The 12,836-nt window shown below is 42.2% G+C and overlaps 1 protein-coding gene across 1 annotated transcript in view; it reads left to right on the top strand.

Annotated features, from left to right (window-relative positions):
* The window catches only part of GRB2 (growth factor receptor bound protein 2), an 80,747-nt gene that overhangs the window by 51,001 nt on the left and 16,910 nt on the right, over positions 1-12,836 (top strand). The gene's annotated exons all lie outside the window — the stretch shown is intronic.

Here is a 12,836-nt window from a genome sequence, read left to right on the forward strand (position 1 = left end):
CTCCCTCCTCCTCCCTCCCCCTCCCTGGCAGCAGTGGTGAAGCTGCGCACAGGTGCAGGGAACACTCTTTTACTTTTGGGGGGATTTAAATATCCCCCGCATATTTTTTCAAAGTTTTCAGATTTTTCTGCACCTCTGCAGATTGCCCCAAATGTGCAGGAAAATCTCCCTGCCCCCCCCCCAAGTGCCCCCGATGTGCAGATTTAGATATTCGCACAGATGGGGCATGTTGGGAATTAGATATATAGATAAATAGAAATATATGGGCAGGGCAGGAACCTCTTAAAATTAGGTACACCTCAGAAATATATGTGCTGTTTTGGTGCCTGCACAGTCAGTTGACTTCATCATTTTGGTGCCTGACCAGAAGTTACTGGATCAGATTACAATTCCCAGGAAGTTGTACAAGTACATGCAAACTATTTACTATCCAGGTCAGAACTCATGAACACACAGGCTTAGCTTTTGGAGTCAAGCAGGTAAAATGGGTAAGCCTGGAGTACTAGATTCAATATATGCAGCATCCCTCCCTGGCAGAACTGAGACACGAAGCTTGGTTAGTTGGGTTGGGTGGAGTGTCAGGACCAACTGAGTCCTAGCAAATCCTGGGAGCTTGACAGCTCCAGGTACGCTCTAGTGATATTCTTATGGTTTTACCATAGTGTTTTGGGAGGCTGCTAGAGTGCCGTGGTAATGTGTGATGTTACTTCCAGTTACATGACTGGAAGTAACATCACTTTTTTGGCCCACTTTTTCCGGCTGCTGCATTGGGTAGCAGCTGGGGGCTGTGGGGGCAAGAGGAGGACAGGCATAGGAAGTAGTGTGAGAATTCTCATGCACAAAACATTTGTAATACAGTTTGGAACAAGTTTTGATGCTGTGTAAAACTGACATGTTTTCAAGTATTTGCTGCTTGCAGTTTCCAGTCAAATTGCCCTTTGATTGACGGCTTAACACAAAATGAGACAAATGGCTGCCCACAACATTATTGCAAAAGAAGCTGTCAAAACAGCCAGCAGCATCTTCTGCTTGCATTCTGTTTTGAGATTTGTGTCTGACATAAAATGCAAATGTCTATCTTATCCAAAGATAAAATTTTAAGTTTGCAGAAAATAGAAGTAAGGATGAGAGATGAATGATGTATTTCAAAACTGTGATGACAGTAGGGGTACATGCTAAAGATTAATAATTAATTGCCCTTTTCTCAATAAGCAGCTTTGATCTCAAGGTCCTTTCCGCACTAGACCTTAAATCCTGGTTCAACCCTGTCCCCGAACTTACATTCTACACTACACGCGAGGTCACCCTGGTTTTGCCCCACACTTGTCCCGGGATAAACAGATGCTGTTATAATCAGGGATAAATGCAAGGTATTGTGTTGTGAGTTGAACTCTGATAAAACCAGGGATGAAATCCAAGTGTGGAAAGGACCTAAGACTCTCAACCCTGTTCCACTACTTTTACAACCTTTATGGTCTAATAGAGTGGTCACATGAATGCATGGAGCTGCCTTATACGGAATCAGATCCTAGGTCCATCAAAGTTAGTATTGTTTACTCAGACTGATAGTGGCTCTCCAGGGTGTCAAGCAGCGGTCTTCCTCCAGTGGTCCTGGGTGGGGCAGTTTGACTAATGGGAGAAGATCCTACTAAAAGACAGGCAGGGTTGCTGATCTTGAGCAATTCCTGAAGGGGGATGGGCTTCTTGTTTGAATCCATTTTCGGCCCTGCCTCAAGGCAGTCAGACATGGTCATGGTGCTCCGTTGTTGTGATTCCTACTATTTATTTTTTTGAGTCTTTTCCTTTCTGCACTTTCTGTGTTATGTCTCCGGGGACACCATCCAGGGTGCGGGAAGGATGCTGCTTTTCTCCCGCTGTTCTGGCACTCCATTTATTTATATTTATTTATACATATATTTATACATTTTTAAGTGGTATGGTGTCACGACAGAGCCAGGGGGCTGGGCAGAGAGGGAGAGTTTACAGTTCAGTCCGAGAGTCAAAGCCAAGCAGAGATCAAAGACAAGCAGAGCCAGTGTCCCAATACACAAAGCCAAGCCGTAGTCAGAACGTTACCAAGGTTCAGAGTCCAGAGAAGCGAGCGTCGAATGTCAGGGTGCAGAGCCGAGGATGAAGAGCCAGAGAGTCGTCAAAACACGGACTGGATTCAGGAACCGGGAAGTCAGTCAGTACGGGATCTCAGGAACAGTGTTAGAGGTGCAGAGCTTCTGGTCCGAAGGACTAGTTTGACAGCACGATTTGCCAGCAGTCAGCAACCTGTTCAAATAGCGTGCTGGGTGGTTAACTCATTAGCACTGCCTCGCGAAGTCCTTGATCCTGCTAGAACTCCGGGCTCATTGTTCTCCAACCGCGCAAGCGTGCCTTCTTGCGTCTGGTTGCCAAGTCCCGGCGTCTCTGATTCCTCAGCCGGTCGACAGGTGGCGGAGAATTAGATGGCGTGCTGCTGGGGCCAGGCACTGCATGATCAGCTTCAGGCGCAAGCTGTCCTGGGGTTTGGTATTCATCCTCTCCAGCACTTAGGTTTGGCAAGGACTCTCATGTCTCTGATTATGTTAAAGGCACGGAGTCCTCAGTTTCAGAGCTCCCAGGTGCCGGGTCGGGGGCAGGCATGACACATGGCAAGATACATTTCCTCCTGGCAAGTTGATGGTCTTTCTTGAGCTGGTAAACACTTCAGCACAGAGATTTATTTCCTGGGGTAGAAAAAGACCCCAATATAAAATGTTAACAATTATTAATTTTAGATTTCCTTAAAAATTTATGAAAGTTTATTAGTTTATTTTTATTTTACTTACATCCCGTCCTCCACGCATGGCAGGCTCAGGGCGGGTTACATCAAATTTGATTAAAAAAATACAATATACACAATTAAAACACTAGTAAAATACCACAATAACCTTCATCCGGTACCGTTGTCATTGACATTAAAACCTCACAGACGCCATCTCTAGTATGCAGTTAATTATCTTAGGCTCAAAATATAGGTTTTCTTGTTTCAAAATGGAGAGCAAATCTATTGAAAACAAACATTCCATCTGATATGAGAATGTTTTCAGGCTCTTGGTGTCTGGGTATTGTGAAATATAATGATAAATTTTCCTGCCTGCAGAATGGTGAAAACAAATGTGATTAAAATGAAAATTATCACTGGTTTTGTTTTGGGTTTTTTTATGCAGTTTAGATTTAACCCCATGCCCTTCTTCATCTCCTTTCTCTCTTTTTGGGTCTATGATTACATGTAAAAAGCAAATGATGTAATAGTACGAAAATGGAAATACATAAAACCAACATAAAGAAGGACTGAGTTACTGTCTTGCCCTTCTGATTTGATCGGGGATGGTGTTGCATTATGAATCAAATTTCTTAAAGATAATGAAAATGTATTAGAAGACTCTCCCCCCCCCCCTTTCCATTTATTAATCGCTTTCCCCAGTGGGCTCAAAGCGATGTGCAGTTACTCATTATAGACAAGGAACTAACAATGTTTGTAGGGGATAGGGAAGACAACATATATTCATTTTTAATTGCATGCGCGTCACTGCCCGGTATAGACGTCTTCTGGCTTGGGACTCTTGAGAGTCCCTTGGACTGCAAGAAGATCAAATCAGTCAATCTTAAAAGAAATCAACCCTGACTGTTCCCTGGAAGGCCAGATAATGAAACTGAAGCTCAAATACCTTGGCCACCAAATGAGAAGGGTGCACTCACTGGAGAAGACCCTGATGCTGGGAAAGATTGAAGGTCAAAGAAGACGGGGACGGCAAAGGATGAGATGGTTAGACAGTGTCATCGATGCAACGAACATGAAGTTGAGCAAACTTCAGAGGACGGTGGAAGACAGGAAGGCCTGGTGTGATCTGGTCCATGGGGTCACGAAGAGTCGGACTCGACTGCGACTGAACAACAAAACATACAGACTGAAGAAATGAGGATACTGCATATGTTTGAGCAGGAGGTATTCAACCAAGACTGATTACAGCATTCCCTAATAATAAAAGCAAGTTCTGCAAATTCTATATTCCTCATTTCCAATGTTAAATGGAGACTGAGTTTGAAATAAGGAAGGATGTTCTATCTTCTGTTTCCTTGATAACATCCTGAGCAGGAGTAGTAGCTAGTTATAAAGGGCTGGTGGCTCTCAGTCAGCAGCACTCACAGTAAACTCTCTTCTTTGTCTTCTGAAATGTTCTGCTTCCTCTTTTTAAGAAGTTGCTGTGGGGTGGGAGAGCTCATGGGATTTAATCTGCAAGTATGATGAGTCAAGCTACTTGAAAGTAAACCAGCAATAAAGGGATAAAAACCTGGCATGTATAAATAGGAGCAGAATGCAGTGAAGAAAATAAGAATTTTCTTTTTTATTTACACGTGTTTTAAATCATAATAGGAAAAGTTGTATGTGCATCTGCACATTTCTTCATAGTGCTTTACCAAACTTCCCTTAGCAACTGAAGCAAATTGGTTTCAGTTGATGGGTCTGCCTTTGCGGGAGCATATCCAGCCTGTGCTGAAGGCATTGCACTGGCTGCCGATAGCATACCGGATTCGCTTCAAGGTGCTGGTTTTGACCTTTAAAGCCCTATATGGTCTGGGGCCTGCTTACCTAAGGGACTGCCTTTCCCCACACGTTCCCCAGAGAGCACTGAGGTTGGGGTCTCAAAATCGTTTGGCCCTCCCTGGACCGAAAGACGCCAGACTGGCCTCTACCAGGGCCAGGGCCTTCTCAGTAGCGGCTCCATACTGGTAAAATGAACTCCCAGAAAACATCAGGGCCCTGCGGGACCTTTTACAGTTCTGCAGGGCCTGCAAAACAGAGCTCTTCCACCAGGCCTTTGATTAGGAGCCACTACCAATAACAATATATGAAAAAAGCCTTGCGTTTTGGCACTTCCTGGCTTCCCCATTAACTGCTGTGTGCTTCATTGGCCCATCAACTGCCGCTCAAGAGCACTTGTGTGCTCTTGTGTGCGGTTGGCTGAGTGCTGGGTCCACTCCTCTCTCCTGCCTACTGTCAGCTTGGCCATCTCCCTGACAGAATAAGCTGCCAAAATGACTGTCTCTTCTGACGAAGACACTTCTCCTGCTTGGCTCCTCTGTGGCCGACTGGCTACTGAGGTCGACCACCAGCTAGCAAACCATTCTCTTCTCCTGCTGTGGGGCTAACGTTTCCCTCAGTGGTTGTTGCTAGGCAACCAAGCTTGATTCTGTCAGTAAAAAGGCAAAGGCAGGAGGCCCTTTCGAGGCCTACTTTGGCCTTTGTGGGGAACTCATTGGGGCCAGTCCTGACTAGGCTTGCCAGCTCCAGGCTGAGAAATTCCTGGATATTTTGTGGTGGAGTCTATGGAAACCAGAGTTTGGGGAGTGGAGAGGCCTCAGCTGAATAGAATGCCATAGAGTCCACCCTCCAAAGCAGTTACTTTCTCCTGGGGAACCATTGCTGCCAATCTCCAGGTGAGTAAAGATAAAGGTAGGTCGATGGTTGACTAGGAAGGAGATACGGTTGCCAACTCCAGGTAGGAAATTCCTGGATATTTGAGGGGTTGAGCCTGGAGAGGGTGGTGTTTGTGGAGGGGTGGGACCTCAGACAGGTACAGTGTCATACACTCCACTCTCCAAATCTGCCATTTCCTCCTGGGGAACCATTACTGCCATTCTCCAGGTGAGGGCTGGAGATCACTCAGAATCACAGCTGCTCTTCAGATGGCAGAGATTAGTTCCTCTGGAGAAAATGGTGGACTCTGTGTCATTATACCCTGCTGAGGTCGCCACAGCAAATTGACACTGAGCACCCACCCAGAGCCTCTTTCTAGAGTCTGTTTGTATTTATTTCCACAATGTGCCTTATTACTAGTTAAATAATAATTATCATATGGCAGTGTGTGTGGTATAGCCAGGAGATCCTAAGATTGGCAGCCAGAAGTTCTAGCTCCTTTAGGATTATGCACCACTAGGTGGCAAGCTAGACTTGATTTTAAGGCAAGAGACGTTTCAGAGGTGGTTTGCCATTGCCTGCCTCTGCATCACACCCCTGGTATTCCTTGGAGGTCACCCTCCAAATACTAGCCAGGGCCGACCCTGCTTAGTTTCCGAGATCTGACAAGATCGGGCTATCCAGGTCAGGGCACACTCAATTTATTTGTTTATTTATTTTACATTTATACCCCACCCTCCCAGCCATGGTAAGGAGTACTCTGTCCTATGTGAGTTGTCCTAAGTAGAGGTGTAAGGGCCTGGGAAATAAATGTGTTTTTCCCCTCCCTCCTGTTTTTTCAAAGGCCCTTTCCGCCAATTTTTTCAATGGAATAATTGGGAATTTGGGAGAACTCTGAAAAGCAACTTTTATTTAAAAAATTCTCATTTAGAATGAGAAGGCAAACACTTTCACTTTCAAAATATATGGTTTGGAAAAGTTTGAGGACTTTTTCAGTTTGTCCAATGGAAGCACTGGGCAAAAAAACTTCTTATACTGTAGACATATACAACATTTTCGAGAATTTTTTTTTGATTATTTTGTAAGTAATTGTGGCAATAATTAATGTGGTATAATTTGTTTAAAGATAATACATTATGAAACATTGTTTTCAGTGTTATAAAGTTCAGATTAATATCCAAACATGCCGACAGTCTTAGGTATTATGACCATAGGGGAGAGTTTCTATTGAAATACTTTCTTTTGTTAAGCACAGAACTTGTTTTCTACCATCAAGTTTTATTTTTTTCCCTACGTTTCAGATGTCAAAAATTAACAATACACCCAATTTTACCACAGCACATGTATCAGTTTGCAGCTTTTTCTCACGTATTGTGTATACTTGCAATTATAGAAAATAAAGATATTTTTTGGTGTGTGTGTTTGTGTGCTTGCCTGGAAGTCATGGTGAATTCTGGTGACTCCTGCGGGGGGGGGGGGGGCTTGAATGTTTTTCAGAGAGGTGGCTTGAGTAACCTGACTCTGCGTCCCGCCTCTGGTATTCCTTGGAGGTTGCCCTGAGCTCCCAAGATATGATGAGATTGGGCTTGCCTGGGCTATCCAGCTCAGGGCAACATATTTACATTTTTAATACATATGTCTAGTAGTACAATTTGACTTGATAAGTTATCAGTAATGCATTTCATATTGTTTCTTCTGGAGGAGCTGCTTTTGGGGGAAAAGAGTAAATCAAATAAGGGTAATGCCTTGATATCAGTGAACTGTATTTACACACACACATATGATCAGTGTTCCCTCTAAGCTGAGTTAGTGTGCGCTAGCTCACAGTCTTTTAGCTTCCAGCTCATACATTTTTGTCTTAGCTCAGGAAGGAGGGCTCCAGAGCAAACTAATCTATGCAACAGCCAAATAGCTCGCTCACAACTTTACTGCCAGTACCTCATAAAGTAGAATTTTTGCTCACAAGACCCCACAGCTTAGAGGGAACATTGCATATGATATATCCCTCAAAATGGAGAGACTTCTTCATCTCCTCCAGGAGAGGAGGAAATGTTTTCAGCAAGTAAACTGCTAGAGGGCAGTCTACTTGCTTGAATTGGGTGTGTTGATCACACTCATAGGCAGCGTGGTGTGAGAGAGGAAGGGACTGCCTGAAAGGGATAGACCAGTCTGCTTCCCATATTTCTATATTTAAGATAGTTGTCATGTTGGTTTCCAGCAATTTTGTGAATGTAGTTTTGAGGGTACCTTTTCTGACTGGAAGAACATGTAGACTCTTACGGTGGATGAAGTTAGAAGTCTGATCTCGCTTTTACCAGAAGCATTTTCTCAAAGATGGTGACCTCTCTCAATAAAAGGAAATTACGTTCAATCAAAACTTCCCCTTTTCCAACTGGGCAGGAGACATCTGGAGAGGAATTAATTAGAGTTTCAAAATAGAATATGTCTGAATATGTCTGAATGCAAAGGTGTACATCTGTTAATGAGAGTGTATGGTTCCAGTAGGCACAGTGTCTTGTGGTTGTAGTAGAGAAGGATTACAAATGGCATTTTAAAAAACAAATTGTGTGATGCAAAACATATTCTCTCTTTAAATAAACGGGGCATAGAAATACATAGTTAGAGAGATTGCTTGGTTCAGGCACTCTGTTTTCTTTTCAGAATTTTGAGTATGTTGGAAATTGATAGGGTAGAAAAGGGGGGGGGGAATGTAACTAGGGTCATAAGGACTGTAAATGCTACCAGCGCAATTTGCAGTCTTTCAGGGAAATGCCATTTTCCTCAGCCCTGATGGCTCGAAACACATTTTTAAAAGAAAAATGCAGTGTGTGATGTCAGATTCTGCAATCTTAATTCTGCTGTTCACAGTATGACTTTGTCAGCCAGAGTTTTAGACTTCTCTGTATGTTCCGCATTTCCCGGCTGAGGGGTCTGGCAATTTTGCAGCAAGAGTGACCTATGCAGTGGAGGGATGAGGATTTTTCTGGTTCATGATAATGTAAGACGAAGGACCTCATCAGTTTCTGTAGTGCTTTTTTTGCTGAAAAAGCTGCCTTTTCTTTGTTACCATGGAGACAAATGGGTTTGTATTGATGACAGATCTCTTATCAGACTGGGAGCTGACAGGCTGCAATCTTGAGCCTCTTTACTGCATTACTATAGTACATTGCTGGATACAGACAGAGGCAATATTGTGGCAGCCTCTGTGTTTAAATCTAACTGCTAAAAACAGCACAAATGTTCTAACATAAAAGAAACAGTTGCTTTATTTCCCATCAGTTTGGCTGGATTAATTACGGACTTGGCTTTCAGTGCCATAAGAATTTCAGCTTCATATCTGATGCCTACAAAGAAATGGAATTATCTCCCACTGTTGATGAAACATGATGTTTGGCTTCCAGGTTTCTGCTGATACCTTCAGCCAGAACATCAAAATGCAGGCCTTGTCCTGAACAGCACTATTAAATACTTATTCCTGATGTCAGGTTAGTCTATATTACAAAGCACAGCAGTATCCATGCATTAACTTGTATACAATGCGTATGAAATGAACTTTTTAAAAAACCCATAGAAGGGAATCATTGCTAATGGGAGCTTTTACTTACTTGCATTTTGTATGGGGAAAGTGACATAGTATTTTTAGATACCAATGTTTGGAATATACCTATGGTAAGAGGAGATCTGAAAGCATTAATCAGTTGCACTAGTCAGCTAATTTTTCAGATTTAATTTGAGTAAAGCCCTTCTTAGAAGAAATCATTCATGGTGTTGGAACAGGTTGTCATCAGTATGCTGATGACACCCAGCTCTGTATTTCTTTATCCAAAATGCCTGACAATGCTGTGGAGATCATTCACAAGTGCCTTACTGTAGTGGTTAAGAGTGATCAAGTTGAAACTGAATCCTGACAAGGCAGAGGTAGTAATGGGCACTGTGCTTTCCACATTCAGTGGGGTCCAGCTGATGCTCACAGTCTTAGTTAAGAGCCATGGGGTTATACTGGATCCAGCATTATTGCTGGAGAAGCAAGTTAACACAGCTGCAAAAAAAAAAAAAAAAGCATTCTTCCATCTACGTTTTTCCATTCTGTATGGGTTTGCCCTTAAAGACAGCTTGGAAACTCTAGCTGATGCGACACAGTCAAGTTACTGTCAGACACCAGATGCAAGATGCATGTCACACTCATTCTGTAGACAGTACATTAACTGATTAGTTCAGTTCAAGGTTCTGTTTATCACCTGCAAAGACTTGAATGGCCTTGGACCCTCATACCTGCAGGACCACCTCCCCTGCTGTACTCTCCTGTGACAGATGAGCAAAGCGTTCTAAAGATGCCACCCTACAAATGGCTAAGGTGGGAAGCTGCCCGTTCACATACCGTTAAGGCTCCCACCTTGTGAAATGACCTGCCTGAGGAGTTCAGGAAAGCTCCCACACATGTGTTATTCCACAGAATGTGCGAAACAAATGTTCAAAAGAGATTAGAACTGTAGTAGAATGGAACGTCCCAGGAGGGCACCTTATAGTGGAATACTGCTTTTGCTGCATTTGTCTTTACCTTGTAATCCAAATTTTGTATTGTTTATAATACACCTTGCTTTAGATAGTTTGTTGATTGCATTGTTCTTTGATTCTGTAGTCACACTGCTATTGCATTATTCATTGGTTGTCTTACACTGTTTGCACTGTTTTATGTCCTGTAATCCGCCTTGAATCTCCGGAAGAAAAGCAGACTACGAAATAAATAAAAATGGCATTTTAGTCACTATTGTGCTCTGTGAAAGTATTATAAAACAATCTTAAAATGTTTTCTCCAAAGTAAATCATATTTTATGTTTTTTAAATCTTTAAATTATTTCGAAATACTAAATCTAAAAAGGTATTTGATATGTAAAAACAAGATGGCTAATAGACTAAAAAAATTGGGTGACAAAACGGACTAGGATGTAGTTTTATTTATATGAGTAAGCCCCATTGGGACTCACTTCTGAGTATACCTCTACTTGCATAGGTGGTCTTGCCAGTAAATGCACTCTGAGGGCATTGGTTTTGAAGAGGTGGCGGTAAGCTAAAGCTTGAGCTGTGGAACCACTCTGGTTTCAGGAGGACACAAAATACAACAGTATAAGGCAGGTTCTCTCTGGTCTAATTGTCACACATACTCTTTATTGTATAGTCATTTTTTTATTTTTTCTTGATGTCAAAAAATAAGGCTTAAAACAACAAGTAATGACTGGGGATGGGCATGAACTGGAAAAATGTGGTTCAAAATCTACCCAAACTCACCAAAAGGAATTTTATCAACAATCTATAAAACGATCATAATAACAGAAAACCAAACCAAATTAAAACATCAACTTCGCTGGGAAGAAGAGTTGAACATACAGCGGCAAGACTCAGACTGGAACATAATTTGGTCATCACCTGCAAATAACTCACCAGTACACAACATCCACTTACAAACCTTCAAATTGATGTCAGGATGGTACTTAACTCCACAACACCTGCACAAAATAAATATAAACAATGATCCCAGATGCTGGAAGAAGTGCAGACAAGAAGGCACGTACCTCCATTGCTGGTGGGACTGCCCACAAATTAAACATTTCTGGAAAGAAGTAACAGCTCAAATTAAGGTGATAACGTCTCAGGAAATTGTGTTTCAACCGGAAGTTATACTCCTACATATATGGGATGATTCGATAGTAGACAACACTAGGGAGACTATCTCGACACTACTTGCAACAGCCAAATTGACAATAGCAGCAGGATGGAAATCACCCTTACCACCCTCTTTGGCAGTGTGGCATGATAAATTATGGCAACAGTTCGTTATGGCCAAAATCGCGGACTCAATACAAAGAACACAACAGAGAAGCATAGCTTCACATATGAGATTTATTAAAACATGGTCACCGATACTAAATTATATGTCAAAGGAAGGAATACTCCTGACTAACACCGCATATCATAAGTGGTTACACCTGTGAGATATACTAAGTAATCAGATATGCTAATAGGTTCAAACTCTGCACTTACACTCAGAATAACAATTACATCAATTATCAATATCAATATACTGAGGGGAACATATTATCACTTAATAACCAAAGGTAGTACTGTACTGAGTAATGTAAAACAAAATATATGTTATTTGTTTACATGTCACTTCGTGGTTTGTGGTCAAACCATGAACCAAATCAAACAGGGAGGTTTGCAGGCCCCCAAACCTAATTGAAAGGAGCCACAGTCCCCTTAAATGGGATTTGCAGAATGGGGGGAGAGCATGCTTCCCAAAACTCAGCTGGTTCACACTTTCTCGTGCAGTTCCTTTAAAGTTTAAGGTGACTGCACAAGAAAGCCTGAAAAACAGCTGAGCGGCAGGGAGCAGGCTGTTTTTGCAGCTTTTGTGGGGGAACAGAAAGTGGGGTTTAAAGGGACTCAGAATCTTTTTAAGCCCCTGCTTTTTGCTCTATCTACAAACTGCTTTAAAAGTTCGTGGAAGTTTGTGACAATAGACCCGGCATGAACTTCTGTTCGTGAACCATGAACGGCAAAATTTGTTGTTTTTTTTAACAGCAAGATTTGTGATAAATTTTGCTTTGTGGTTCAGTTTGTGCCCAACCCTAGTAACAAGTAACATTTAATTGATTTTTTATCTTAAAAAAATTCTATGCCACTTTTCTACTCAAATAGGGTCCCCAAAGCAACAGCCATCAGAACATTAAAACACACAGCATGAAGCTTTTGTTGTGCCCTTCCTTATGGGGGAAGGGCACAAATGTATGTGAGCTCTCAATTTCCCATGGGGAAGGCTGGAGGAGCAGGTGAGATGGGCACGTTCCCTCTCTAAGTAAGACACTGAAATGAAAAAGTGTGAATTGCATTAGCAGGTTAAAGGCTTCTAGAATATAGGTTTTCAGCACAATGACTATTTTTTCACGTTGACTTGATTCTGTTTAATCCCACCCCTTCTCCAAGGGGTTCAGGGGTACATGGCCCTCTCCCATTTTTATCTTCCTAACAACCTTTGAGATAGGTTAGGCTGAAACACTGGCCCAGTGTCATGCAGTGACCTTCATAGCAGAGCAGGGATTTGAACTCAGCTGCAAATCTGACATTCTTCACTATTATAGTACACTGGCTTTCTTAAAAGCTACAGAATGGAGCCTAGCATGTATGTGAGCGATGTATCGGTCTCTTTATCCTCTCAGAAGATATGCTTTCTAAGACCTATGTTTCGTAGTGAAGTGTCAGATCTACTTTAGGCAGAGTTCATTTGGAGACATTTATTTAAAGATTAAATACAGAATGGACAATCTTAAATAATTCAGTAGAACAATCTTAGAATTTTACATTTTGGTTGTTGGAGCAGGATGGGAGAGGA

The sequence above is a fragment of the Gekko japonicus genome, unplaced genomic scaffold, assembly GCF_001447785.1.
Source record: "Gekko japonicus isolate JY-2015 unplaced genomic scaffold, Gekko_japonicus_V1.1 scaffold15, whole genome shotgun sequence".
NCBI lineage: Eukaryota > Metazoa > Chordata > Lepidosauria > Squamata > Gekkonidae > Gekko > Gekko japonicus.